This window comes from Capra hircus, chromosome 28 (assembly GCF_001704415.2).
Source record: "Capra hircus breed San Clemente chromosome 28, ASM170441v1, whole genome shotgun sequence".
Taxonomy (NCBI): domain Eukaryota; kingdom Metazoa; phylum Chordata; class Mammalia; order Artiodactyla; family Bovidae; genus Capra; species Capra hircus.
In genome coordinates, this window is record NC_030835.1 from 15,399,202 (window position 1) to 15,425,368 (window position 26,167).

Consider the following 26,167-nt stretch of genomic DNA (forward strand, 5'->3'; position numbering starts at 1 on the left):
GGTCGAATGGCATCACTGACTCAATGCACATGAGTTTGAGCAAGTTCTGGGAGTTGGTGATGGACAGGGAAGCTGCAGTCCATGGGGCTGCAAAGAGTCGGACATGACTGAGCAACTGAACTGCACTGAACTGACAGTCCTACACAGTCCACTGTTGGTATACATCCAGGGTAATGGAGAGTTAACTATAAAGTTATAGCTGAAGGATTGGCAAGCCTAACCCCTAAATGTTCAGGGTCAACTATTCATCAACTTTCTAAAATGTATTCCTATGCTAGAATTCAGTATCCTCCAAGTGGATGAACAACGAAGTATTTACATAAATTATATAATGCTTTAACACTAATCTTCATTAGAATTTCTAAAAAGAAAAGCTACCATTTCCAAAAGTACTACAGAGAGAGCTAAGTGTGAGTTTGGTGACCAGGAGTTTGAAGTAGGACCCATGCATTTAACAGTGCTGTGATTTGCATTCAAGTATCTCAACACCAAGGAATAGACTGGCAGATACTAAGTTAGACTGACCTAGGGTTGGTGGCTAAGCATGGTGAAATAAAAGAACACAAAAAGTGAGACAACGTGTTTACAGAAGTTTGAGAGAAACTTAAGTGTACTCAAATGCACTAAGGGCAGTGAAATGCCAGATTTGGGAGCACTGACACGTAGAGGTACAAGGGCTAGGAAAATTCTATATCAGCACAGAAAATGAGTCATAGATCTCATATATAGAACTGTAGGGATGACAATTTACAGCACTGACAGAGAATTATTTAAAAAGAATGAAGTTCAACAAACTCTGAAAGGGGAAGATGGATGGTTTCTACCAGTGAAATCATCCCTTGCCTTCTGGTTGGGAAACTGTAGACAGATCTTTACAAGTTACAAGAAAATTCATTTAAATGCCTTTAGACTTCAAAAATACAAAAAGAAAATATTAAAATGTGCATTTTTCCTGCTTCTGTTTGATCAATAGGAAATATACAATTTTAAAAATGATTGCCAAAAGAGGGGAAATGTTAAAATTTTCTTGAAAAGGTATGTTAGGACAGCATCACCATTTCCCAACATTTTACACTGTTTTTCAAATAATGCCTAGTACTATTACCTTGAACTGAAAGTACTAAGATATTCATAAAAATTTTTATTTCTTCGAAAAAGTAAGGTATGTGATTTGAAAGTATTTTAAAAGTAAAAAACTAAATTCTAAAACAATGTTATTAAGAAATACTAATTATTCAATAGATGCCTGCTGACTCAATATAGAAGATCTGAAGCATATGTACAAAATCATGCTGGGACTGAATATCATCATTATTCTGAGGAGAGCAAGGAAAAAAAAAAACTAACAGTGTTAAGTGATGTAGAATATTCATTTAAATATGAATGGAATTTTTACTAAAATACAGAGAATACATAGAAGAACTATACAAAAAAGATCTTTATAACCAGTATGTGTGATCATTCATCTACAGCCAGACATCCTGGACTATAAAGTCAAGTGGGCCTTAGGAAGCATCACTACAAACAAAGCTAGAGGAGGTGTTGGAATTCCAGTTGAGCTGGAATTCAAAACGATGATGCTGTGAAAGTGCTACACTCAATATGCTAGCAAATTTGGAAAACTCAACAGTGGCCACAGGACTGGAAAAGGTCAGTTTTCATTCCAATCCCAAAGAAATGCAATGACAAAGAATGCCCAAACTACCACACAATTGCAGTCATCTCACATGCTAGCAAATTAATGCTCAAAATTCTCCAAGCAAGGTTTCAACAGTATGTGTGTGAATCAAGAACTTCCCGATGCTCAAGCTGGATTTAGAAAAGGTACAGGAACCAGAGATCAAACTGCCAATATCCGATGGACCATAGAAAAGGCAAGAGAGTTCGAGAAAAACATCTACTTCTGCTTTGTTGACTATGCCAAAGCCTTTGACTGTGTGGACCACAAGAAACTCTGGAAAATTCTTGAAGAGATGGGAATACCAGACCACCTTACATGCCTCATGAAAAATCTATATACAGGTCAAGAAGCACCAGTTAGACCAGACATGGAACAACTGAAGCTCCAATACTTTGGCCACCTGACATGAAGAGCTGACTCATTAGAAAAGACCCTGATGCTGGGAAAAATTGAAGGCAGGAGGAGAAGGGAACAACAGTGGGTGAGATGGTTGGATGGCATCACTGACTTGATGGACATGAATTTGAGCAAGCACCAGGAGACGGTGATGAGCAAGGTAGCCTGGCATGCTGCAGTCCATGGATTTGCAAAGAGTTGGACATAACTGGGCAAAAGAACTGACTGACTGATTATAAATGTCCCATTTATCAGATAAGTTAAGGACTTAGTTAACAAATGATCACGGGACACTTAATAACAAAAAATACAGTATAAAATATAGGCAACTACTACTTAAAGAATTATAATTCTTCATTAAGTTAACTTTTAACAACTAGAATCCCAGGAGTCAACTGATATCAAAAATTACCAATTAACAGACACCCAAAAAAGTCTATTATTCAGAGAAGCGGTTTCTAGGCAAAGTAGAAAAAAAATGGAATATTTGTTTCCAAATAATTTATTGCCCATTTCGAAGAAATAATTGGTACATGCTGAAAATTCCCTGAGAGCTAAGAAACACACCTTATTAAAAGATGAAATTAAACAAAAACCACAAACCAAAAAACACAAAACAAACAAAAAGATGTAATTAGTCTCCAGAAATTACATGCACTGACACAGAACAGAGTCTCAAATTAAGCTTGTAAAGTAAGCCCTTTAGATAAAGCAGAAAAATGCTGTATGCAAAAACCTTTCATTTGGAAAGCGCATGCGAGTGCAAAGTCACATCAGTCCTGTCTCTCTCTTGGTGACGCTATGGACAATAGCTCACCAGGCTCCTCTGTCCATGGGATTCTCCAGGCAAGAATACTGGAGTAGGGTGCCATTACCTTCTTCAAGGGATCTTCCTTCCCGAATCTGCATCCCTAAGGTCTCCTGCATTGGCAGGTGGATTTTTTACCACTAACACCACCTATGAAGCCATTGGAAAGTAGTAGATTTCAGGTTTGTTCCATCTTCGAAAAATTTGGAGGTAACACAAAAAACATTAACAGATATACGTTCTCTCTTGTAAAACCCAATCTCTTTCATACATTTAGCTTTACGGCTAAACCTTCCAGTTCTATCAGAATGTAAGTTAAAATAAATAAAAGATCTTTGAAAATGGGGATGTTAGAAATCTAATCTGAAACATTCAGAAAGTCAAGGGAAACTATCTTTGGAGTGGTGGTGGTAGATAAAACTTCAGATTATACTTTTTCCTTGCCAAATTGAAAAGTAACAATTGCTAATATATACATTTCATTGTGAATTAACTTTTCATCATGATCTGTTGCTTGAAAAGCAAACACTATGATTTAAAATACTAGGTAATCAGTAAAGGTACCCTCAACAGTTTAGCATATCTCCATGATAATAAATACAAGATTATTTTCAAATTACCTCAAAATTACTCTATATGGTCTTCAAAAATATTAATCAAAGATTCTTATATTCACATAAGAATGACTGCAAAAAACACACTTATACCTTTTATTCACATTTATACCTGATGGTCAACTGAAACATTAACCTGGTATAAGTTTATTACGTATTCACAAGAAAGCAAACAATATTTTTTAAAAAGAGAGAGTAGTAAACAACAGAGAATATCAGCAATTACTTCAGCACTAACCAATGACTACTAGTTAACAGACAAAGGAAATTATACCCTTTTCGTAACTGCTCATTAAGGTATGAAGAAATGCTAGGTGGAAATATTCTATATTAAAATTTTCAAAAAGTCAAAGCACAAGCTGGAGTCAAGACTGCCGGGAGAAATACCAATAACCTCAGATATGCAGATGACACCACTCTTATGGAAGAAAGTGAAGAGGAACTAAAGAGCCTCTTGATGAAAGTGAAAGAGGAGAGTGAAAAAGTTGGCTTAAAGCTCAACATTCAGAAAACGAAGATCATGGCATCGGGTCCCATCACTTCATGGAAAATAAACGGGGTTATTTTTGGGGCTCCAAAATCACTGCAGATGGTGACTGCAGCCATGAAATTAAAAGATGCTTACTCCTTGGAAGGAAAGTTATGACCAACCTAGATACCATATTCAAAAGCAGAGACATTACTTTGCTGACTAAGGTCTGTCTAGTCAAGGCTATAGTTTTTCCAGTAGTCATGTACGGATGTGACAGTTGGACTGTGAAGAAAGCTGAGCACCGAAGAATTGATGCTTTTGAATCAATCATTGATGCTGTGGTATTGGAGAAGACTCTTATAAGTCCCTTGGACTGCAAGAAGATCCAACCAGTCCATTCTAAAGGAGACCAGTTCTAGGTGTTCTTTGGAAGGAATGATGCTAAAGCAGAAACTCCAGTATTTTGGCCACCTCATGCGAAGAGTTGACTCATTGGAAAAGACTCTGATGCTGGGAGAGATTGGGGGCAGGAGAAGAAGGGGACGACAGAGGATGAGATGGCTGGATGGCATCACGGACTCGATGGACGTGAGTCTGAGTGAACTCTGGGAGCTGGTGATGGACAGGGAGGCCTGGCGTGCTGCGATTCATGGGGTCGCAAAAAGTCAGACACGACTGAGCAACTGAACTGAACTGAACTGGATATTTTAGTATTAAGATGAAAAAACAATTTGCTGCATCTTAAGGACAGAGAGTCCAGAAATGCTGGTAATATTCAAGGAACTATTTAAAATGATAAAGTGATAGTTGCTCAGTCGTTTTTTATTCTTTGTGAGGCATAAACTATAGCCTGCCAGGCTCCTCTGTCAATGGAATTCTCCAGGGGAGAATATTGGATTTGGTGGGCCATTTTCTTCTCCAGGGGATCTTTCCCACCCAGGGACAGAACTGGGGTCTCCTGCATTGCTGGCAGATTCTTATCATTTCAGCCACCAGGGAAGTTCCATTTAAAATGAGACCATAATAATAAAGAACTTCTAAGGTCAAAATGTAAACTCTTCTTTGATGATCATTAAATCCAGAAATATCTTGGATCTGATCATTTAAAAGGTATTTCTGAGTCAAAAACAGAAGACAATCAGCCTAATAATTACCCCAAAGAAAATATATAAATGGCCAACAACTGCATAAAAAGATGTTCAATACCATTAGTCATTAGAGAAATAACACAGTGATGAAATACCACTGTATGTACAAGACTGGTTATAATTTTAAAGAAAAAAAGAAAATAAAGGGTGAGGGGATAAATTCTGGCAAGGATCTGTACAAACTGGAACCCTTAATACATTTCTGGTGAGAATGTACATTGTTGTTGCCACTGTGGAAAGAGTTTGGTAGTTCCTCAAGAAGCGCAGATTTACCAAACGAGCCATCAATTAAATCCCTGCAGGTATATACTCAAATGAATAAAAAAGAGGCATTCAAACGCTGTGGACAACCCAAATGTTCATGAACTCATGAACAGATAACAGGATACAGCCACATAATGGAATTATTATTCAGTTACAGAAAGGAATCAAGTGCTAATACATATGACAATCTGCATAAATCATAAAAATATTATTACATATAAGTAAAGGAAGCCAAATAGAAAAGGTCATATAAAGCAATGATTTCATTTACATGAAACATTCAGAAATGGCAAATCCATTGTAACAGATAAACTGTCTGTGTTTGTCAGGGGCTGACAGGAGGGAATGATAACGACTGCTTTCATTCAGGGGTTTCCATTTGGATTGGTAAAACACATCCTAGAACTAGACACGGAGTATGGTTGCACAGTATTGTGAATTAAGTACATTCTACTGAACTGTACACTTTAAATGATTTATTTTATGTTATGTGGATTTTACTTCAGTGAAAAAGGAACACACAAAAAAAGGAAAGACTCTTTATCCTGTTAACGTTACCCACTGAAGCATTCTAAAGAAGCAACATCACAAAATTTGTCTTTTAGTAGGGTTTTCAGCAGCTCTATAGAACACAAATTGGTGGAGAGACAAATAGCTGTAGTGAGAACAGAGGGAAATCATCCTATAATTGAGTAAAGAACAAACGAGAGTAAGGGAGGAAGGAGTATCAGAGAGAGATAGAGGGGAACAGTGAAACCCAGGGGAGACTTTTCAAGACTGCTACGCAGATGAAGGAGAGGAAATCACAAACAGTGCCTGTGACACTCCAGCTTAGTGTCAGAATATGTCAGAAAATGAGCTGGAATTCATTTGTTAAGGGGCTATAAGAACCCAAGAGAAAACAGTGGGTAAAGATTTAAGCAGAAGGAAAGAAACACTACAAGAATTAAAAGAAGATCCAGCTATGGAAAAGGAGGGAGAGGAGCCAGAAAAGGAAGAAAACCTAGGGAACAGGTATCACAGAAGCGAAGCCAGAGGGGACAAAAGCTTCAAACTGGTGGTAGGGTCAACACTGATAAATGAGTCAAATGAGATGAGAACTATAAAGTGTTCAGTGGATTGGATGACCAAATCATAATCAGTGGCTCCTACTACCTCAGTTTCAGAGAAGCGGTAAGAACAATAAAGAGATAAAGAAGTATAGACTACATTTTCAATAATTTCAACTGAAAAGGAAACTAGATAGATAAGGCAGATTTTGGAGAGAGATTTTCTTATTTTATATTGGGATGGGAGAGAAATTAAGCACATTTATAACAAAGATAGTGAAGACCAGGGAGGGGATAAGATTTGAAGGCAGACTCAAGGATGAGAAGAAAAGCACAAATGAAGGATGTCAGATATAAAATGAAAGTAGAATAACTAATTCTCAAATATTAGATAGAAACAATAAAATAAAGATATGGACGCAGTTAAGCGTGACTACATAACAAGACACTGAAAACACTTCTTGAAAGCCAAAATAGTTGCTTAGTTGAGAAGCTGGGAAGGTATCTCCTGGTAGGGGGATAAGAGACTGGGTAGATGTGAGGATAGGAAAAAATTATTAACATAAAATCTAGAGAAAATAAGAGAGAACGCTAAAAGCAAATTAAAGAACTGAAACGAAGTTTCACCACCTACACTGTTGCTGAGAATGTAAACTGGTGCAGCCACTTACAGGTAATGGGGAACTTTACAAAGGTTACTTAAAAACTAAGAAGACAGTTGCCATATAATCCTGCAATCCTACTCCTGGGAATATATCTAGGAAAACTCTTACTTAAACACCGCAATGTTCACAGCAGCACTATTTAGAGTAACTAAGGGTGGCTCAGTCATTCAAGAACTTGCCCACAGTGCAAAAGACCCACGTTCGATCCCTGGGTTGGACGATTCCCTGAAGAAGGGAATGGCTACTCACTCCAGTCTTCTTGCCTAAAGATTTTCATGGACAGAGGAGCCTGGCGAGTTACAATCCACGGGGCTGCAAAGAGTCAGACATGAGTGAGCCACTAACAAGATGTGGAAGTAACCTAAATGTCCAGGAAGTAAGTCAGATAGAGGAAAGCAAATATTACATGATGTCACTTATTTGTGGAATTTTAAAAGACGATACAAATGAACTTACTTACAAAACAGAAATAGACACACAGACATAGAAAATGAGCTTATGGTCACCAACAGGATAAATCAAGAGTTTGGAATTGACTTCTATACACAGCTACATAGAAAACAAGCAAAGAACAAGGATCTATTGTATAACACAGAGAACTATATCCAGTATGCTGTGATAAACTATAATGGAAAAGAATCTAAAAAAGAATAAATATATATAATAAATAAATTTTATTTATATAATCACTTTGATGTACATTTGAAACTAACACAACATTGTAAATTAATAACTCAATTAAAAAAGAAAGAAAAGACATTTCAGTAACTTAGTTTGGAAAACTGAGTTACTCTGCCTATTTACAAAGAGCATGGTTTTATACAAACTTCTACTCATCACTGGAATCAAGATTGCTGGGAGAAATATCAATAACCTCAGATATGCAGATGATACTACTCTAAAGGCAGAAAGTGAAGAGAAACTATTAATAAAGAGCCTCTTGATGAGGGTGAAAGAGGAGAGTTAAAAAGCTGGCTTGAAACTCAATATTAAACAAGACTATGGCATCCGGTCCCATCATTTCATGGCAAACAGAAGAAGAAAAAGTGCAAGTAGTGACAGGTTTTCTTTTCTTGAGCTCCAAAATCACTGCAGGCGGTGACTGCAGCCATGAAATCGAAAGACACTTGGTAAGGCAAACGGGCTTCGGCGGCTCCTTGGCGGGTGGCAGCAGTGGCTGTAGCGCTTCCTCCTGGCCTTGTTAATGTCGGGGCCAGGCCCAGGGAAGATGACGCCCTAGAGCCCGGCCTTTCCTGGGGCAGGGGTGGGAGGGGATAGGGTGGGGACCAGCCATGTCAGAGGTGACTCGAAGTCTGCTGCAGTGCTGGGGCGCCAGTTTTAGGAGAGGCAGAAGATCTGAAGAAGCTAGAACCAACCCTAAAGAATATTCTTACATATAATAAAGAATTCCCATTTGATGTTCAGCCTGTCCCTTTAAGAAGAATTTTAGCACCTGGTGAAGAAGAGAATTTGGAATTTGAAGAAGATGAAGAAGAGGGCGGTGCTGGAGCAGGGTCACCTGATTTCATTCCTGCCAGAGTTCACAGTACTTTATTACCAAGGTTGCCATCAGAACCAGGAATGACGTTACTATCAGAATTGAGAAAACTGGCCTGAAAGATGCCAGGCAATGCACTGATCCCTATATCACAGTTAGGGTAAAAGACCTAAATGGCATAGACTTAACTCCTGTGGCTTCAAGAAAAGACGACACATATGCTTATTTTAATGTAGACATTGAGCTCCAGAAGCATGTTGAAAAATTAACCAAAGGTGCAGCTATTTCTTTTAATTCTAACACTACAAGCCTAAAGAAAGGTTTTCCAGCACCAAGTGTTGTGCTTTCATGGAGATGGACGAAATTAAGCCTGGGTCAACTGTAATAGAACTATACAAGAAACCCACTGACTTTAAAAGAAAGAAATTGCAATTATTGTCCAGGAAAGCACTTTATCTTCATCTGCATCAAACTTTCCACAAGAAATGCTCCTGACATGAGCATCCTGGAACTTCTGTGACTCTCACCACTCCACAGAATCCATCATAGCTCTGTGTAGCATACGACCCCTCAACAGGCAGGAAGCAAGCCGGACACAGGTCGGCAGACCAGAGTGAGTTCATTACAAGCTTTAGCACAGAATTCAAAGGGCAGCATCACTGACAAAACAGATTCTTTCGGATACAGGCTTCTTGTAGGTCTTGAAACATTTTCACTTTCTTGTTAATCGTGCAATTAATAGTGTCTTTTTAAATCTACCACTACTCCCGCCCTGCTTCCTGGAACAACACTGTTGTGGGCGGGATGTTCTTGTCTTCGAACGTACTACAGCAATAAAGATGTGCTAGAATGTCCACTTCTGCTCCAATATGCTCTTTAGCAAACTGGGGGTTGCTGTGGGGAGGAGAGCATGAGCCTGCTTTAGAGGAAAGGGGACCAATTATGCTGCCCAAGGTCAGTTTAGAAGTTTATAGCCTGCTCCTTAGAGATAGCCTTCATTCACCCCGATCTCATGGCTGTCCTTCCTAGAAATCAGGTGTCTTGGCCAGTCTCCCACATGGGAGTATTTGCAGGTTATAGCTGGGATTTTTCCAGATGACCAGACTGCCCTTCTGAAAGTGACCATATTTTTAGTCATGTTGATTAGCTTTTTTCCTATATCACATTGTTACTCTTTCTGATACTGATTCTAGGGTTAATGATGAAATCATCTCAGAATAATTACAAATTCTTAGTGGGGTTATAATGTCTTCTAAATCATGTAATCTAAAAATAATTTGAGTCAGATGTTAATGAGATATTGCAGGAATAACTGCTATTTTTCTGACAACTGATTATGAAACCTTAAAACCTGCATACCTCTTCCATAGTGATGAGTATGCAAATCTGGAGATAGTCTATTTTTTTAATATAGGCATATAGGATCGCAGTTATTTCCTATTTAGATATACTGACATTTATCCATATGGAAATATGCAAGTCATTAGCTTATTATGATATGACTATTTACATTCTTTTGACTTAATAATGGAGCCTAGATAAAACTTTCATAGTATAGACACAGTGGATATTTTACACAGAACAAGAAGATTTGGGGTGGATGTTCTGTGGGTCAGACGTGGAGCCCACATACTTAATATTCACTATTTTAAATGACCAACGCTAGAATACAAAAAATGCAGTGCCAGTACGTGGCCTATTTTTAAACTAGTATAACAAGCCTTACCTTGGACGAGGGGTATCTCCTCATGGTAAGGAGCAGTGGCTGCACTTTGCTGGAGCAGCCATGAAGAGATACCCCACATCCAAGGTAACAGAAACCCAAGCAAGACGGTAGGTGTTGCAAGAGGGCATCAGAGGGCAGACACACTGAAACCATACTCACAGAAAACTAGTCAATCTAATCACACTAGGACCACAGCCTTCTCTAACTCAATGAAACTAAGCCATGCCCTGTGGGGCCACCCAAGACAGGCGGGTCATGGTGGAGAGGTCTGACAGAATGTAGTCCACTGGAGAAGGGAATGGCAAACCACTTCAGTATTCTTGCCTTGAGAACCCCATGAACAGTATGAAAAGGCAAAAAGATAGGACACTGAAAGAGGAACTCCCCAGGTCATTAGGTGCCCAATATGCTAGTGGAGATAAGTGGAGAAGTAACTCCAGAAAGAACGAAGGGATGGAGCCAAAGCAAAAACAATACCCAGTTGTGGATGTGACTGGTGATAGAAGCAAAGTCTGATGCTATAAACAGCAATATTGCATAGGAACCTGGAATGTTAGGTCCAAGAATCAAGGCAAATCGGAAGTGGTTAAACTTAGGAGATGGCAAGAGTGAACGTCGACATTCTAGGAATCAGCGAACTAAAATGGACTGGCATGGGTGAATTTAACTCAGATGACCATTGTATCTATCTCAGATGACCACTGTGGGCAAGAATCCCTTAGAAGAAACTGAGTAGCCATCATGGTCAACAAGAGAGTCTGAAATGCAGTACTTGGATGCAATCTCAAAAACGACAGAAAGATCCATATCGAGGCAAGAATGGCAGCAAGAGAAATATCTTAGTGCTGCCTTTTTGAGCACCAGTCCTCAGGGGACAATGCAGTAAGGACAGGATGCTACTAGTGCCAGCCAAGTGCATCAGAGGACAGTAATTCCAAAATTTAGAAACCGATCTACATGCGGTAGCTGCTCCAAAGTGAAAGATTACTCATTACTATAGTAATACAGACAGTCCTTGACTTATGATGGCTTGGTCTACAATTTTTGGACATTATGATGGTGGGAAAGCTATACTCATGCCTGGCAGTCCAGTGATTAGACTCCGCGCTTCAATCTCTGGTCAGGGAACAAAAATCCCACATATGGCCGTGGAGAAAAAGAGAAAGAAACTACTATGAATTCCTAATTTTCTCCAGGCTAGTAATGTTGTTCAGTCGCTCAGTAATGTCCAACTCTTTGCAATCCCATTAACTGCAGCACATCAGGCTACCCTGCCCATCACCATCTCCCAGAGCTTGCTCAAACTCATGTCCAATGAGTCAGTGATGCCACCCAACCATCTGATCCTCTGTTGTCCCCTTCTCTTTCTGCCTTCAGTCTTTCCCAGCATCAGAGTCTTTTCTAATGAGCTGGCGCCTCGCATCAGGTGGCCAAAGTACTGGAGCTTCAGCTTCATCATCAGTCCTTCCAATGAACACCCAGGACTAATCTCCTTTAGGATGGACCGGTTGGATCTCCTTGCAGTCCAAGGGACTCTCAAGAGTCTTGTCCAACACCACAGTTCAAAAGTATCAATTCTTCGGCTCTCAGCCTTCTTCATTGTCCAACTGTCACATCCATACACGACTACTGGAGAAACCACAGCTTTGACTATACAGACCCTTGTCAGCAAAGTAATGTTTCTGCTTTATAATATGCTGTCTAGGTTTGTCATTGCTTTTCTTCCAAGGAACAAGCATCTTTTGATTTCATGGCTGCCGTCACCATCTGCAGCGATTTTGGAGCCCAAGAAAATAAAGTTTGTCACTGTTTCCATTGTTTCCCTATCTATTTGCCATGAAGCGATGGGAGCAGATGCCATGATCTTAGGTTTTCTGAATGTTGAGTTTTTAAGCCAGGTTTTTCACTCTCCTCTTTCACTTTCATCAAGAGGCTCTGTAATTCCTCTTTGTTTTCTGTCATAAGGGTGGTGTCATCTGCATATCTGAGGTACCGATATTTCGCCTGGAAATCTTGATTCCAGCTTCTAATTCATACAGTCCAGCATTTCTCAATAAGTTGTATAATAACTCTTGATGCTGGCCAACTGCAAGTTGTAGTGAAGTTTTAGTTACTTACTGCAGTGTTCTGCTTGGACTTAAAAAAAATGCATTACAAATGCATATCATAAACATACTCACAAAAAAATGGAAGCAGTGGATGAAAAATGAGAAGCAATAACATACCTAGTAACTCAACTGCAAATAGATCTTTCCCATCAACATAACAGTTGCTTTTACTTAGATTTAAAAACTATATAAAAGAAATGGAGCAATGTCATGAAATTTGGGAGCTATATGGACCACAGAAATCAAGTCTAAAATAGTAATTTAATTTATAATTATCTAGCTGATCCTGTTCACAGCACCAGTTGTCTTGCTGTTCCCACTGTGTGCACTGTTCACTGAAGCCAGGATAGGTGAGGCAGGAGCTAAGAGGCTGGAAGAAGACTCGCGGAGACGCAGGAACTGCTGCTGTGCTTAGTTGCTCAGCCGTGTCCGACTCTTTGCGACTGCATGGACTATAGCCCGCCAGGCTCCTCTCCATGGGGATTATTCAGGCATGAATACTACAGTGGGTTGCCATATCCTCCTCCAGGGGATCTACCCAACCCACAGATTGAACACAGCTCTATTACACTGCAGGAGGATTCCACACCGTCTGAGCCACCACTGAAGCCCAAGAATACTGGAGTGGGTACCCTATCCCTTCTCTAGGGGATCTTCCCAACCCAGGAATCATACCAGGGTCTCCAGCACTGTAGGCAGATTCTGTACCAGCTGAGCTACCAGGGAAGCCCAGGAACTACAGACACATTTATTCTCACCTGGCTGGCACAGCAGCCATAACACAGCCCCTCTCCTGGCTGACGCGGCAGCTATAACATAACCATAAAATAATTATAACGTAGCAAAAACACAGTCCCATACAACATAACTACGATGTAGCTCCGATGTAGCCCTAATGCAGCAGCAGCCAGGGCTTTCATGGTGAAGCTCATGCAGGCATACGGCACAGGGCCCCCGTGACCAAGCGAGGCCCCCGTGACCAAGCGAGGACCTCGTGATACACATGTGCAGTGTTATAAATGATCTCAGTGGTTACACAGCTGTGCAAAGTCACTGTTTTCAGAATATGGGGCGAGAGGGCGTGAGAGTAGGGGGCGACAGAGCCTGACTGGCACCATCTTGTTAATTTCCCCACAATAATCATATCTAATTAATTATGAATATTATTAAATTATTAAATAGTTGAATCACTTGCCCAAGATCACTCAGCTACTTGCTGGCAGAGCACGGAATAGACTTTCTACTTTGTGAGTTCCCATCAGGCCTTTGACTGTTTCTATCATCCCAGGTATTTATAAAGTTTTCCGTAAGACTATACAAATAATGTCTTCAGCTCTAAAGAGCCATAAAAGAGTTAAAGTTCATCGTGTTTTTGAAAAGATATGACATTCATTTAAAAACAATAATTCTTTTCATACCTATTTTAAAACTCCATGGATAATTATCAAAGCATACTAAGGCTGAAGGAATTGTGTTATGGGGATATCTTTACTATTTATAAAGGAGTTGTATTGAGGCCCAGAGACGCAATTTATCCAGCTAAAAAAACTCATATAGGCACTGGAATATTTCTGTGAGAGTCAATGAAGCTGTGCATGTGCTTCATTTCAGGGCAGCATAGGATCTGCTGTAAGGATAAGAATATAGAAATTACCAGCTCGCCTCTGGCAGTAAACTTACTCCAGATGCTCAAGAGAATGATGAGTTCACTTTTTCCTATTCCCATATGAAACTTCTGCTTAACAGTGGTAATCAGTAGAAAAACTAAAAAAGCCAAAAGTTTACTTGCCTGCATTACAAGTCTTACACTAATTTGTTGAATACATATTTTGATCACTATTTTAAAGAGAGGGTTTTTTGAAAAATGAAAATCTTTTTTAATGTAGAATGATTAACAGTGTTTATAAAATCTTTCTTCTCTGTACATTTTTATGTATGTAATCCTGAAAAACTATTTTTTTAATACCTAAGGAACTCTATATACAAAATTAGACATTTCAAAAACAAGATTGCTTCTTTAAAGCATTACGAAACACTTTTATAATTTGTATTTAAGTGATTTTAGTGTTCTCACTTTTTAAGTTTTTTTTTAAAGGAAAAAAAATGTAAGAAATGTATCTCAGAAGTCAGCTGATTAGAGACTGGAAATCAGTGAAAATTTAGACTAGCTTGCATTAACTACAAGCTAATTAAACAATTACACTGGATGAGGCCAATCCATGTTAAAATTACACACTGTTATGACTTAAAGTGAACTCCGGGAGTTGGTGATGGACAGGGAGGCCTGGTGTGCTGCGATTCATGGGGTTGCAAAGAGTCGGACATGACTGAGCGACTGAACTAAATTGAACTGATGACTTTAAAGCATTTATCAATATGCAACAAACTGTCAATATAAAAATTTAAACTATCAGAGAAAAATCTAAATGATATATAAATTCAACTAAAAAATATGATTATATTTAACATTATAGTATTTCTCCATGCCAGAAGATCACATTATAAGATATAACTATTATACTCATTATTCAATATAATAAAAATCCAGTGTTTAGGAAACTTCAAATCACTATTTTTTAATTGATTTCATAACATGAAAATAAGGGAAATGAATTTACAACTCAAAAAATAACAGAACTTTCAAACTGCAATGAAACTTAATCTTATTAAATATTTTGTCAAAGGCCTTAGTAAAAACAAGCTCAGTCTTATAGAAAAAGTAGAAAACAATTTGTGGACTAGTATACCGATTAATGGAAATAAAATAATGAGACAAATCTCACATTTTCATATCAATAGTTCTGATACTTTTATATAAAAATATTTATGTTTGTCTAGAAGAAACACACCTTACATCAAAAGCTACAAACGGATTGAATGTAAAAGGGTGGGAAGTGATGTGTCATGCAAATATCCAGAAGAGACCTGAAATGGCTATTGTAATGAAAAAACAGACATAAAAATTAATTACGTAACTCAGATAAGAAGGGTAATACAATGAATGGAATGACCACAAACTACTGAAACTGACTCAAGAATAAACACGTAATCTTTAGAAACCAATACAACCAGTGAAGGAATTAGTAATCAAAAACTACCCACAAACCAAAGATCAGATGACTTCATCACTGAATTCTAACAAATATTTAAAGAAGAATTTGAAAATTCTCCACAGATTCTTCCAAAAAACAGAAAAAGAAACAAACCCCAATTCATTCTATGGAGCAGTATTACCATGATACCAAACCACAGATAGAAATAAGGTAATTACAGACCAATATGTCTTATGAATATAATGTAAAAATCCTCGGTAAAATATTAGCAAAAACAAATCCAGCAATGTATAAAAATGAATTATATAATATAACCAATGAGATTTAATCTCAGGAATGCAAATTGGCTTAACATCTCAAAATCAACTAATGTTATATATCATATCAACAGTATAGAAAACGAAACTCATATGCTTATGACAACAAATGCAGAAAAGGCACCTGGCAAATCTAACACTGTTTCATGTTAAACAGATTCAACAAACTAGCAATAGATAGGAACTTCCTGAATATGATGAACATTTAAGAAAAATACACAGTAAACATCATTGTGAACGACAGGACACTTTGGCCCTCAGACAAGGAACAACACAAGGATGTTTACTCTCATCACTTCTCTTCAACATTATACTAGATGCCTGCTTATTTAACTTATATGCAGAGTGCATCATTTGAAATCCCAGGCTGGATGAAGCACAAGCTGGAATCAAGACTGCTGGGAGAAACAGCAACAACCTCAGACACGCAGATGAAACCACATTAATGGCAGAAGGTGAAGAGGAACTAACGAGCCTCTTGATGAAGGAGAAAGAAAAGAGTAAAAAAGCTGGCTTAAAACTCAACATTCAAAAAACAAAGATCATGGCATCTGGTCCTATCACTTCATGGCAAACAGACGGGGAAAATGTGGAAACAGTGTCAGATTTCATTTTCTTGAGCTCCAAAATCAGTACGGATGGTGACTACAGCCACAAAATTAAAAGATGCTTGCACCTTGGAAGAATAACTATGACAAACCTAGACAGGGTATGAAAAAGTAGAGACATCACTTTGTCGACAAAGGTCTGTACAGTCAAAGCTATGGTTTTTCCAACAGTCATGTATGGATGTGAGAAGGCTGAGTGCTGAAGAACTGACGCTTTCAAACCGTGGTGCTCCAGCAAGGAGATCAAACCAGTCACTCCTATAGGAAATCAACCCTGAATATTCATTGGAAAGACTGACATTGAAGCTGAAGCTTCAATACTTTAGCCACCTGATGTGAACAGCTGACTCATTGGAAAAGACCCTGATGCTGGAAAAAACTGAGGGCAAGAGGAGAAGCGGGCAACAGAGGATGAGATGGTTGGATGACATCACTGATTCAATGGACATGAGCAAACTCAGGGAGATAGTAAAGGACAGAGAAGACTGGGGTGCTATAGTTTATGGGATCACAAGAGTCAGACACAACTTAGTGACTAAACAACAACAACAAAGAGGCACTAGTCAAGGCAATCAGGCAAAAGAGACAAACAAATGGGTTCCAAACTGGAAAGGAAGAAGTAAAAGTATTTGTATTGTGTTGACCAAAAAGTTTGTTTGGGTTTTTCCGAACAATCTTATGGAACACTCAAATGAACTTTTTGGCCAAACTGATAGATAACATATTTAGTACATTCAAAACCGTAGGGAATTCACTGAAAAATAGAAGAACTTAGTTCAGAAATACTAGAAATGAGTTCAGAAAAGCTACGGGAAATAAGATCAATATTTAAATAATGAATTTATCTCTATACACTTGCAATGAACAACTAAAAAATGAAATTTAAAAAGTAATTCAATTTACAATAACACCAAAATGAAAAAAGATGGACGTCCTTGGTGGTCCAGTCATTAAGAAATCTGCTGGCCAATGCAAGGAACATGTGTTTGATCTCTCTTCTGGGAAATTTCCACATGCTTGGGAGCAACTAAGCCCAAAAGCCCAATTAATGAACCTGTGCTCTAGATCCCTCGAGGCACAACTACTGAGCCCACAAGCAGCAACTACTCAAGCCCACGCACCTAGAGCCTGTGCTCCACAGGAGAAACTACCACAATGAAAAGCCCAGGCACTGCGATGAAGAGAGGCCCCCACTTGCCGCAACTAGAGAAAGCTTGCACACAGCAATGAAGACCCAGCACAGCCAAAAACACATTATTTTTTTAAATAAAATATATTTGGAAATACTTTCTTTTAACATGAAAAACTTCTGAAAACTGTAAAACACTGTTGAAAGAATTTAAAGATCTAAATAAGTGAAAAAATCCCATTTTTTCAGAGTCAGAAGACTTCACACAGTTTAATATCACCAATAATACCCACATTGATCCTAATCAGAGTCCAAGCTGTATTTTTTGTAGAAATGTGCAAGCTGACTCCAAAATTCATGTGGAAAACACATGAAGGAGAACTAGAAAGTGATAACTAAAGAGTATGCGGTTTCTTTTTGAAGTAATAAAAATGTACCAGAATCGACACTGGTGGTGGCCACACATATTTATGAATACAGGGAAAACCATGGAACTGTACCCTTTAAATGATTAAAACTATGGTAGATGAATTATACCTCAATAAAATTATTTTGTTAAGGAGCATGAGAACAAAGGTTTAAAAAGTTAAAGCACAGTTTTAAAGATACCAAGGAGTGGTAACATTTGTGCTAACTTTATGTTTTACTGTTCTCTGAGTCTTTTAAAATTTGAAAATACCCATGTAGCAACAATTAACTACAATAGCACAAACTGAGCTTGCTAGTCTTGCATTGCATTTTTCATAAGTAAACAACTGTCAAACAATTTTCAATAAAATGACAGTCAAATAAATAAATATATAAAACCTCAAGAATAGTTACTTGTATTATGTAAGGAGCTGCATGACATGGGGAACTATTAGGAGAGCTAACACATGGTGGATTTTCCAATAAGTTAAGTCCAAACATATATAATAAAACTCTGAAGAGGCCACAAATAGCAAATCAAAACCAGAGACAGCAAGAAGCAAAAGTAATGATTTCAAAAATTATTTCAATGTACACAATATAGTATGGCAAGTATTAAGAAATCTTGGCAAAAGGATGATAAAAATTAAAATTTAAATGTTAAAGAAAAGAAATTAGGACATTGAATCAAATATACTTGTGTTAATATACTATAAAAGGAAGAAAAAAAAACCTGTTACGTAAAAAACTGTAACTTTGGATATCACAAAGGTCATGTGTGTGCATGCTAAGTCACTTCAATCGTGTCCAACTCTTTGCAATCGTTTAGACTATAGCCCACCAGGCTTCTCTCTCTGTGGGATTCTCCAGGCAAGAATACTGAAGTGGGTTGCCATGGCCTCTTCCAGGGGTTCTCCTCAACCCAGGGATGGAATCCACACCTCTTATGTTCCCTGCATTTCAGGCAGGTTCTTTACCACTAGTGCCACCTGGGGACTGTACCTTTGGATATCACAAAGGCCAGAGCACAAGAAAATGAGGACAAATGTTTATCATTCAGGCCAGCCATCAAAATTTCCTTATTTTAAATTTCTGACATAAAGGATAATGGTATATGTCTAATGAATAGTTTATGTCTAATGAATAGTTTATTAAGAAATATTTCTTATGGAAGAAGGTTGCACTGTTTTTTAAAAAAGCATTTGAAAGACAGTGTCCAATGTTCTACATATCATACTAATCCTGGTATAATTAGCAAATGGATAATTAAATATTGATTAATAAATTGCTCTTACAAAAATCTAACAGTGCATTTTAATTTTTCAAAATTATGTACATACTTAAAATTCATGATACATAGCATGTTATAAAAGTGATTAAAACAGTAAGAAAGCTCATGAGTAGAAAAAAATTCTCCCACAAATAGTAATTTCTTAGTTTTCCTCCACTGGCTGCCAGTTTTATATATTTTCTTCCATAATTTCCAATGTTAGGTGTATTTATTTCTTGACTCTATTTTGGTCCCCTGGTCTTTAATCTATTGTATCTAGATATATACAATAAAACTATATATTCTAGACTTCCCAGAATAATCCATACTTCTACTCACTTTATCAAAACAAATGGTACATAGGCCCTCATTTTCATAAAAAATGAAAATGCTTAGTTTTAAATAGTAATAGAGTTCCCAAACTAGGAACCAGAATATATCTTCTGAAACCTGGTTCAAACAATATTTTTAGAATGAAAAGTCACTAGGTGCAGAAATAAAAACTATCATACTTGTCAAAGTGTCAAAAAGTGTATGAGAATATAGGGAAATAACCAAGTTTTTCCTCATATAATATAAGCAGTGCAAAATTCTGACACATGATGAAACACTGAAAACATTTCCTTAGATAATTAACCATTATCATATACCTTTTTCTTTTCACCATACTAAAAAACACTATTTTTTTTTCTAGTCAGTAGATTTGAATCCTAAAATTATACTTAATAAATATAAATTGACAAATACTTTTTTAAAATCATAGATAATTTATAGTAATAGAATATGTCAATATCAGCTCAAATAGTTTAAATTTCCTCATATGCAGGTGAAAAATGGTCCTTCAAAACAGAAGGGAATTTCATCAACTCGTTTAGAAATAACATTGAAATAAAAAAGAAAGCAGACAAGACTTACTGTTGACCTCTGGGTCCCTTCAATATAGAAGCATTATAAAGGAAGAGGAAGTTAGCATTGATATAGTAAAGAAACTTTCACTTTAATATATCATTTTTTTCAGAAAAAGGGAAAGTCTGCAAAATCTGAAAAAGTGATTTATCTTCAGGTGAATAAAACGAACAGCAATTGATCTTACACTCAGGGACTGATTGTTCTTCTACTGGTTACAAATCCATCTCTGTTAAGTATCACTAGAATAGGTTGGGTGGTCTCATCTTTTCAATAATTTATTAACATGTTTAAGATTTAGGATGTACTCCAAAATTTTATACCAAATGACACTGTTGGTTGATTAACTTTCCCATTATTTGATCACTCTGTACATATGTAAAATGAATTTGACTTGGCATAGAAGCATATTATCTGAGTAGAAACAAAGATTTTGAAAGAAGAGTGTCAGAGTAAGAATGACCCTCACAAGAATGTCACATTTAAGCTAAGATTCAAGAAATGGGCACAAACAGGTCAAACAAACAAAAAGAATGTTACAAGTAGGAAAGATTATAGATTTATATCAATGAGATGAGTGACCATCAAAGGTTTTAATTTACAACCTAGAATTCTGAAGAAATCATGAGTGTTCTCTAATTTAGTCTATAAAGTAGATCATTTAAAAATGAAATTATTTTATTTATATTTGCAACCCTGAAATTCTGTGAAAAGGTTTAAAATAGACAAGGGAAACACTTGACAAAATTAAATTTCATACAAGCAGTTTCATAGTCTTTTAAGCCCTAACTTAAAAAACATTTTAAATTACATATTATGGGATTATTCTGTAATGAAGAATCAGCTTACAAGATGTAAAAGAATGTCAATAAATAAAACATACTGAGTAACCAAATACTAATTTCAGATTCACTAGAAATTGCAATAAATAGTATAGAAGGCTCCTACATTACCTTCTCCCAGTTTTCCCTAAAGATGATGTATTATTCAACCATAGCTCGCTTTCAAATCCAGGAACTTGACATTAGTACAATCCTAAACTACAGATCCGATTCAGATTTCACTAAGTTTCACATGCATTCTTGTTCGTGTATGTGTACAGTTTATAAAATCTTAACAGTGTATAGATTTGTGCAACTACTACCACAATCAAGATACAGAACCCTTCCATCACCACCAAGACAGCTTTTTGTGAAAATTCTTTCTATTTACACTATCTTTCAAGTTCATCCCTAAACCTCTGACAACCATTTTAATATATTTCAAAACTATATATATATTTTAAATCCAAGGATATTATATAATTGGAATCACAAAGAATACAACCATTTGCAACTGGCTTTTTATCTTCAGTGTGACTCCCCCTTGAAATCCATGCAAACTGTTGTCTGAAGTAATATTTTATTCCTTTTTAAAGCTGAGTAGTACAGATGTACCACATTGTACAGATGTATTCATCGTACAGATGTATCACAATTTAGCCATTCATTTGATAAGAGCTATTTGGATTGCTTCCAGTTTGCAGCAATAACAAAGTGCTATGAATACAGTGTAGGAAGTTTTTGCAGGAACGTAAGTTTCATTTCTCTATGACAAATGCTCAGGAATGTGACTGCTGAGTCATGAAAATGTATGTTCAATTTTAAAAGAAATGTCAAGCTGCTTCCAGAGTGGCTGTGTCATTCTATATTCCCACCAGCAATGTATGAGAGAGCCAGTTCTTCTGTATTCTCATCAGGATTTGTTACTGTCATCACTTAAAAATGTTAGCTAATTAAAGATGTGCAATGCTTCTCATGTTTTTAACTTGCACTCTTCTGATAGCTAAAGATAATGAAAATGTATTATACACTTATTTGCCATTTTAACATGATTTTAAGATGGAATAAACAATAATATTTCTAAGTGTGTAGTTAATAAGGTCTCTCACATAAGTAAATAGGATGACAAGGATAAATAAACAAAACTTAATGAAGCTTTATGAATAAAAAGTGGAGACAGACACTTAAGTACAGAAAGTATAATCTAATTTATTTAGAAAATATCACTATAGGGATGATCTGATTGAAGTTGTTTATTATGATAACCCAGAAAAGGGACTTAAAAGTCATAGAGCATGCATAGGACACAGATGCTATCAGTGTCCCTGCAGTGTTCTTTGAACCTAATGGTTTACTCTGGCTCAAGGCTTCTAAATGCTGCAAGCTTCCTCTCTGCCCCAGAGGGATCTTATCCCGAACTGGTGAAAGCTACTGTGCCCATGTGGGCACTAGGCAGGTGCACAGTCCTCTAAACCACACTTCACAATCAGTAACAGGAAATATACTTGCATTTTCTGTGAGTTAATTCTGAAAATGATATCAACACTGCTGCTGCTGCTAAGCCACTTCAGTCGTGTCTGACTCTGTGAGACCCCACAGACGGCAGCCCACCAGGCTCCCCCCGTCCCTGGGATTCTCCAGGCAAGAACACTGGAGTGGGTTGCCATTTCCTTCTCCAATGCATGAAAGTGAAAAGTGAAAGTGAAGTCACTCAATCGTGTCTGACTCTTAGCGACCCCATGGACTGCAGCCTACCAGGCTCCTCCGTCCATGAGATTTTCCAGGCAAGAGTACTGGAGTGGGGTGCCACTGCCTTCTCCGATATCAACACTGATTATTCCTAAAATTTCCCCACAGGATAAAGCCCCAGTATCCTATTGTGATAGTACGCTTAATGACTTTTTATTAGCTGCTCTGTCTTCCCTGAATCACCTCCTGCCACCCTTTCGAGAGACACCTACATGTCCAAAATTGGTGTTTTAAACTTCTTGTCCTAGGTTCTGCTGCTAGGGGAACCTATAAAAATTAAACCACCTATGAAAACAAAAATAGTCTCACTAAAAATGAAAATATTTTTTTAAAGTAGTGACAATTAGCAACATGTATTAAGTCTTCCCTTTTCTATTTAATTTTTCTACTTACTACTATTAACTACAGTCACTACTACAAAATTTTCTTCAACTGTAAGTTAACAACACTTTGGATATTGAAAACAATTTCTAATATGTACATTAATCAAAATTCAATAGTGAAAATTTATAGATGTTTATGACTGTAAATGGGCGTCCCCAATGGTTCAGCGGTTAAAAGAATCTGCCTGCAATGCAGGAGACGTGGGTTTGATCCCTAGGTAGGGAAGACGCCCTGGAGTGGGGCATGGAAGTCCACTCCAGTATTCTTGCCAGGAGAATCCCATGGACAAAGGAGCCTGGCGGGCTATGGTTCACAGTATCACACAGAGTTGGACGTGACCTAAGTGGCTTCCCTGGTGGCTCAGAGGTTAAAGCGTCTGCCTCCAACGCGAGAGACCCGGGTTCAATCCCTGGGTTGGGAAGATCCCCTGGAGAAGGAAATGGTAACCCACTCCAGTATTCTTGCCTGGAGAATCCCATGGACGGAGAAGCCTGGTAGGCTACAATCCACGGGGTCGCAAAGAGTCGGACACAACTAAGTGACTTCACTCACTCACTCTTAAGTGACTGAGCACGCCTGCATGTGGATATAAATGTGAAAAAATTTCAACCTGTGAAATGTAATAATTCCAACGTTTAGACTCGATTTAATATGATTATAGAGAACACAGAAAACAAATACATCAAGGGCTACTACAAAGCTACAGAAATCACCACAGCATATGGAAACAGAGTAAGGCATATCAACCAATGGGACAGAACATACAGCACAGAAAAACAACCACAGAATTGATTTTGAAAAAAGTACAAAGGCAATTACAGTGATTTAAAAAGATTTCAGGAAAGGTTAACAGTTGGAACAAGTGGATACCTATATGCCAAAGTGAGGATTAAAAAGAAACATTGTTTCATGTCTCATTCTACAAACACAAAAATTAACTCAAAATGGAATACAGACCTAAATATAACAAGTAAAACAATGAAATTTCTGTTAGAAAATATAGAAGAATACAGTTCTGACCCTCAACTAGGGTCAAAAAATGAACATTTTTTTTTTTAAGATCTAAATATTGCTCTAAAGAAGGTACACAGATAGTTTAAAAAAAAAAGAATAATATGCTCAAAATCATTAGGAGGTATAAATTAAAACAATGAGAAACTTCTTTACCCCTGCTACAGCGGATAAATAACAAAAGCCAACAATACCAAGTACCGGCAAGAATGTGAAGCCACCAAATCTCTTAATATACTGCTGGTGGGAATGTAAAATGATAACAGCCACTTTGACGATTTCTTATGAAGCATGTGATCCAGCAATTCCACTTCTAGCGAAATGAAAACATTTGCTAATAAAGAATATATACAGAAATGTTTATAACAGTTTTATCAGGAATCACCAAAACTGGAAACAATCTAAGTATTCCTCCATTAGGGACAGATATACAAGCTGCAGTACATCAACAAGATGGAATATTACTCAGTCACAAAAGAAACAAACTACCGATACTCAACAAAAGGTATGATAATCTCTGATGTACTTACGCCAACTAAAGCAAAGAAAATTCAACAGTTATGGGCTAAATGCAGCCATGAAATTAAAAAACTCTTGTTCCTTGGAAGAAAAGCTACGACAAAGCTAGACAGCATGTTAAAAAACAGACACATTACTTTGCCAACAAAGGTCCATCCAGTCAAAGGTATGGTTTTTCCAGTAGTCACGTATGGATGTAAGAGCTGGACCACAAAGAAGGTTGAGGGCCAAAAAATTGATGCTTTTGAACTGTGGAGTTGGAGAAGACTTTTGAAAGTCCCTTGAACAGCAAGGAGATCAAACCAGTCAATCTTAAAGGAAATCAGCCCTGAAATATTCATTGGAAGGACTGATGCTAAAGCTGAAACTCCAATACTTTGGCCACCTGATCAGAAGAACTGACACATTGGAAAAGACCCTCATGCTGGGAAAGACTGAAGGCGGGAAAAGAGGACGACAGAGGATGAGACGGTTGGATGGCATCACCAACTTGATGGACATGAGTTTGAGCAAGCTCCAGGAGTTGGTGATAAACAGGGAAGTCTGGCATGCTACAGTCCATGGGGTCACAAAGAGTTGGACATGACTGAGCAACTGAACTGAACAGATGGACTAAATGATTCCATTTATATGTGTCAGGAACTCAAGTGAGTTGAAGAAAGATGGGCTGTCAGATATCAGCATAGTTGATTAAGACAAGCCAAGGAATTACCTGGTGATCCAGTTGATTTAGAGGGCTTCCCTGGTGGCTCAGCAGTAAAGAATACCTGCTAAGCAGGAGATGCAGGTTTGATCCTGAGGTCAAGAACGTCCCCTGGAGACGCAAATGGCAACCCACTCCAGTATTCTTGCCTACGAAATCTTAGAGACAAGGCCTGGCAGTTACAGTCCATGGGGTCACAAAGATTCAGACACGATGTAGCAACTGAGCGTAGTGCTTTGGATTCTATCTTTCAAGGCTGAGAGCAAGGGTTTAATTCCTGGCTGGGAAACTAAGAAACTGCAAGCTGTGCACCCTCTCCCTCCAAAAAAAGACAACAAATCAAACTGAAACTAATTAAGTCTTTCTTCACTTACAGTGATACTATAAGAAAGAGACTAATTTGTAGCAACATGGATAGACCTAGAGATTGTCATACTGAGTGAAGTAAATCAGATAAAGACAAATATATGATACAGATTATATACAGAATCTGTAAGAACAAAAAAAGGTCAAATGAACTTACCTACAAAACAGAGATAGAGCTACAGATGTAGAAAATAAACTTATGGTTATCAGGGGGCAAAGGGGAGGAGGGATAAATTGGAGGATTAGGATTGACATATAAACACAAGTATATATAAAATAGATAACTAATAAGGACCTACTGAGAACTCTACTCAATACTATGAAATGACCTACATGGGAATGGGAATAGATTCTAAAAAAGTGTGGATAAATCCATATGTGTAACAAATTCACTTTGCTTTACACCTGAAACAATATTGTAAACAATTACACTCTGATAAAAATTAAAGAACAAAAAAAAGAGGTTAAATTGTAGAGAGTGTCAGCTCCCTACT

The 26,167-nt window shown here is 37.5% G+C and overlaps 1 protein-coding gene and 1 pseudogene across 3 annotated transcripts in view; one reads left to right on the top strand and one right to left on the bottom strand.

Annotated features, from left to right (window-relative positions):
- ADK (adenosine kinase) overlaps nt 1–26,167 on the bottom strand; it is a 544,457-nt gene that overhangs the window by 320,365 nt on the left and 197,925 nt on the right. The gene's annotated exons all lie outside the window — the stretch shown is intronic.
- LOC102180729 lies at nt 3,038–9,763 on the top strand (annotated as a pseudogene). The gene is made up of 2 exons (XR_311188.2): nt 3,038–3,095; nt 8,440–9,763. The product of XR_311188.2 is annotated as an axin interactor, dorsalization-associated protein-like (transcript).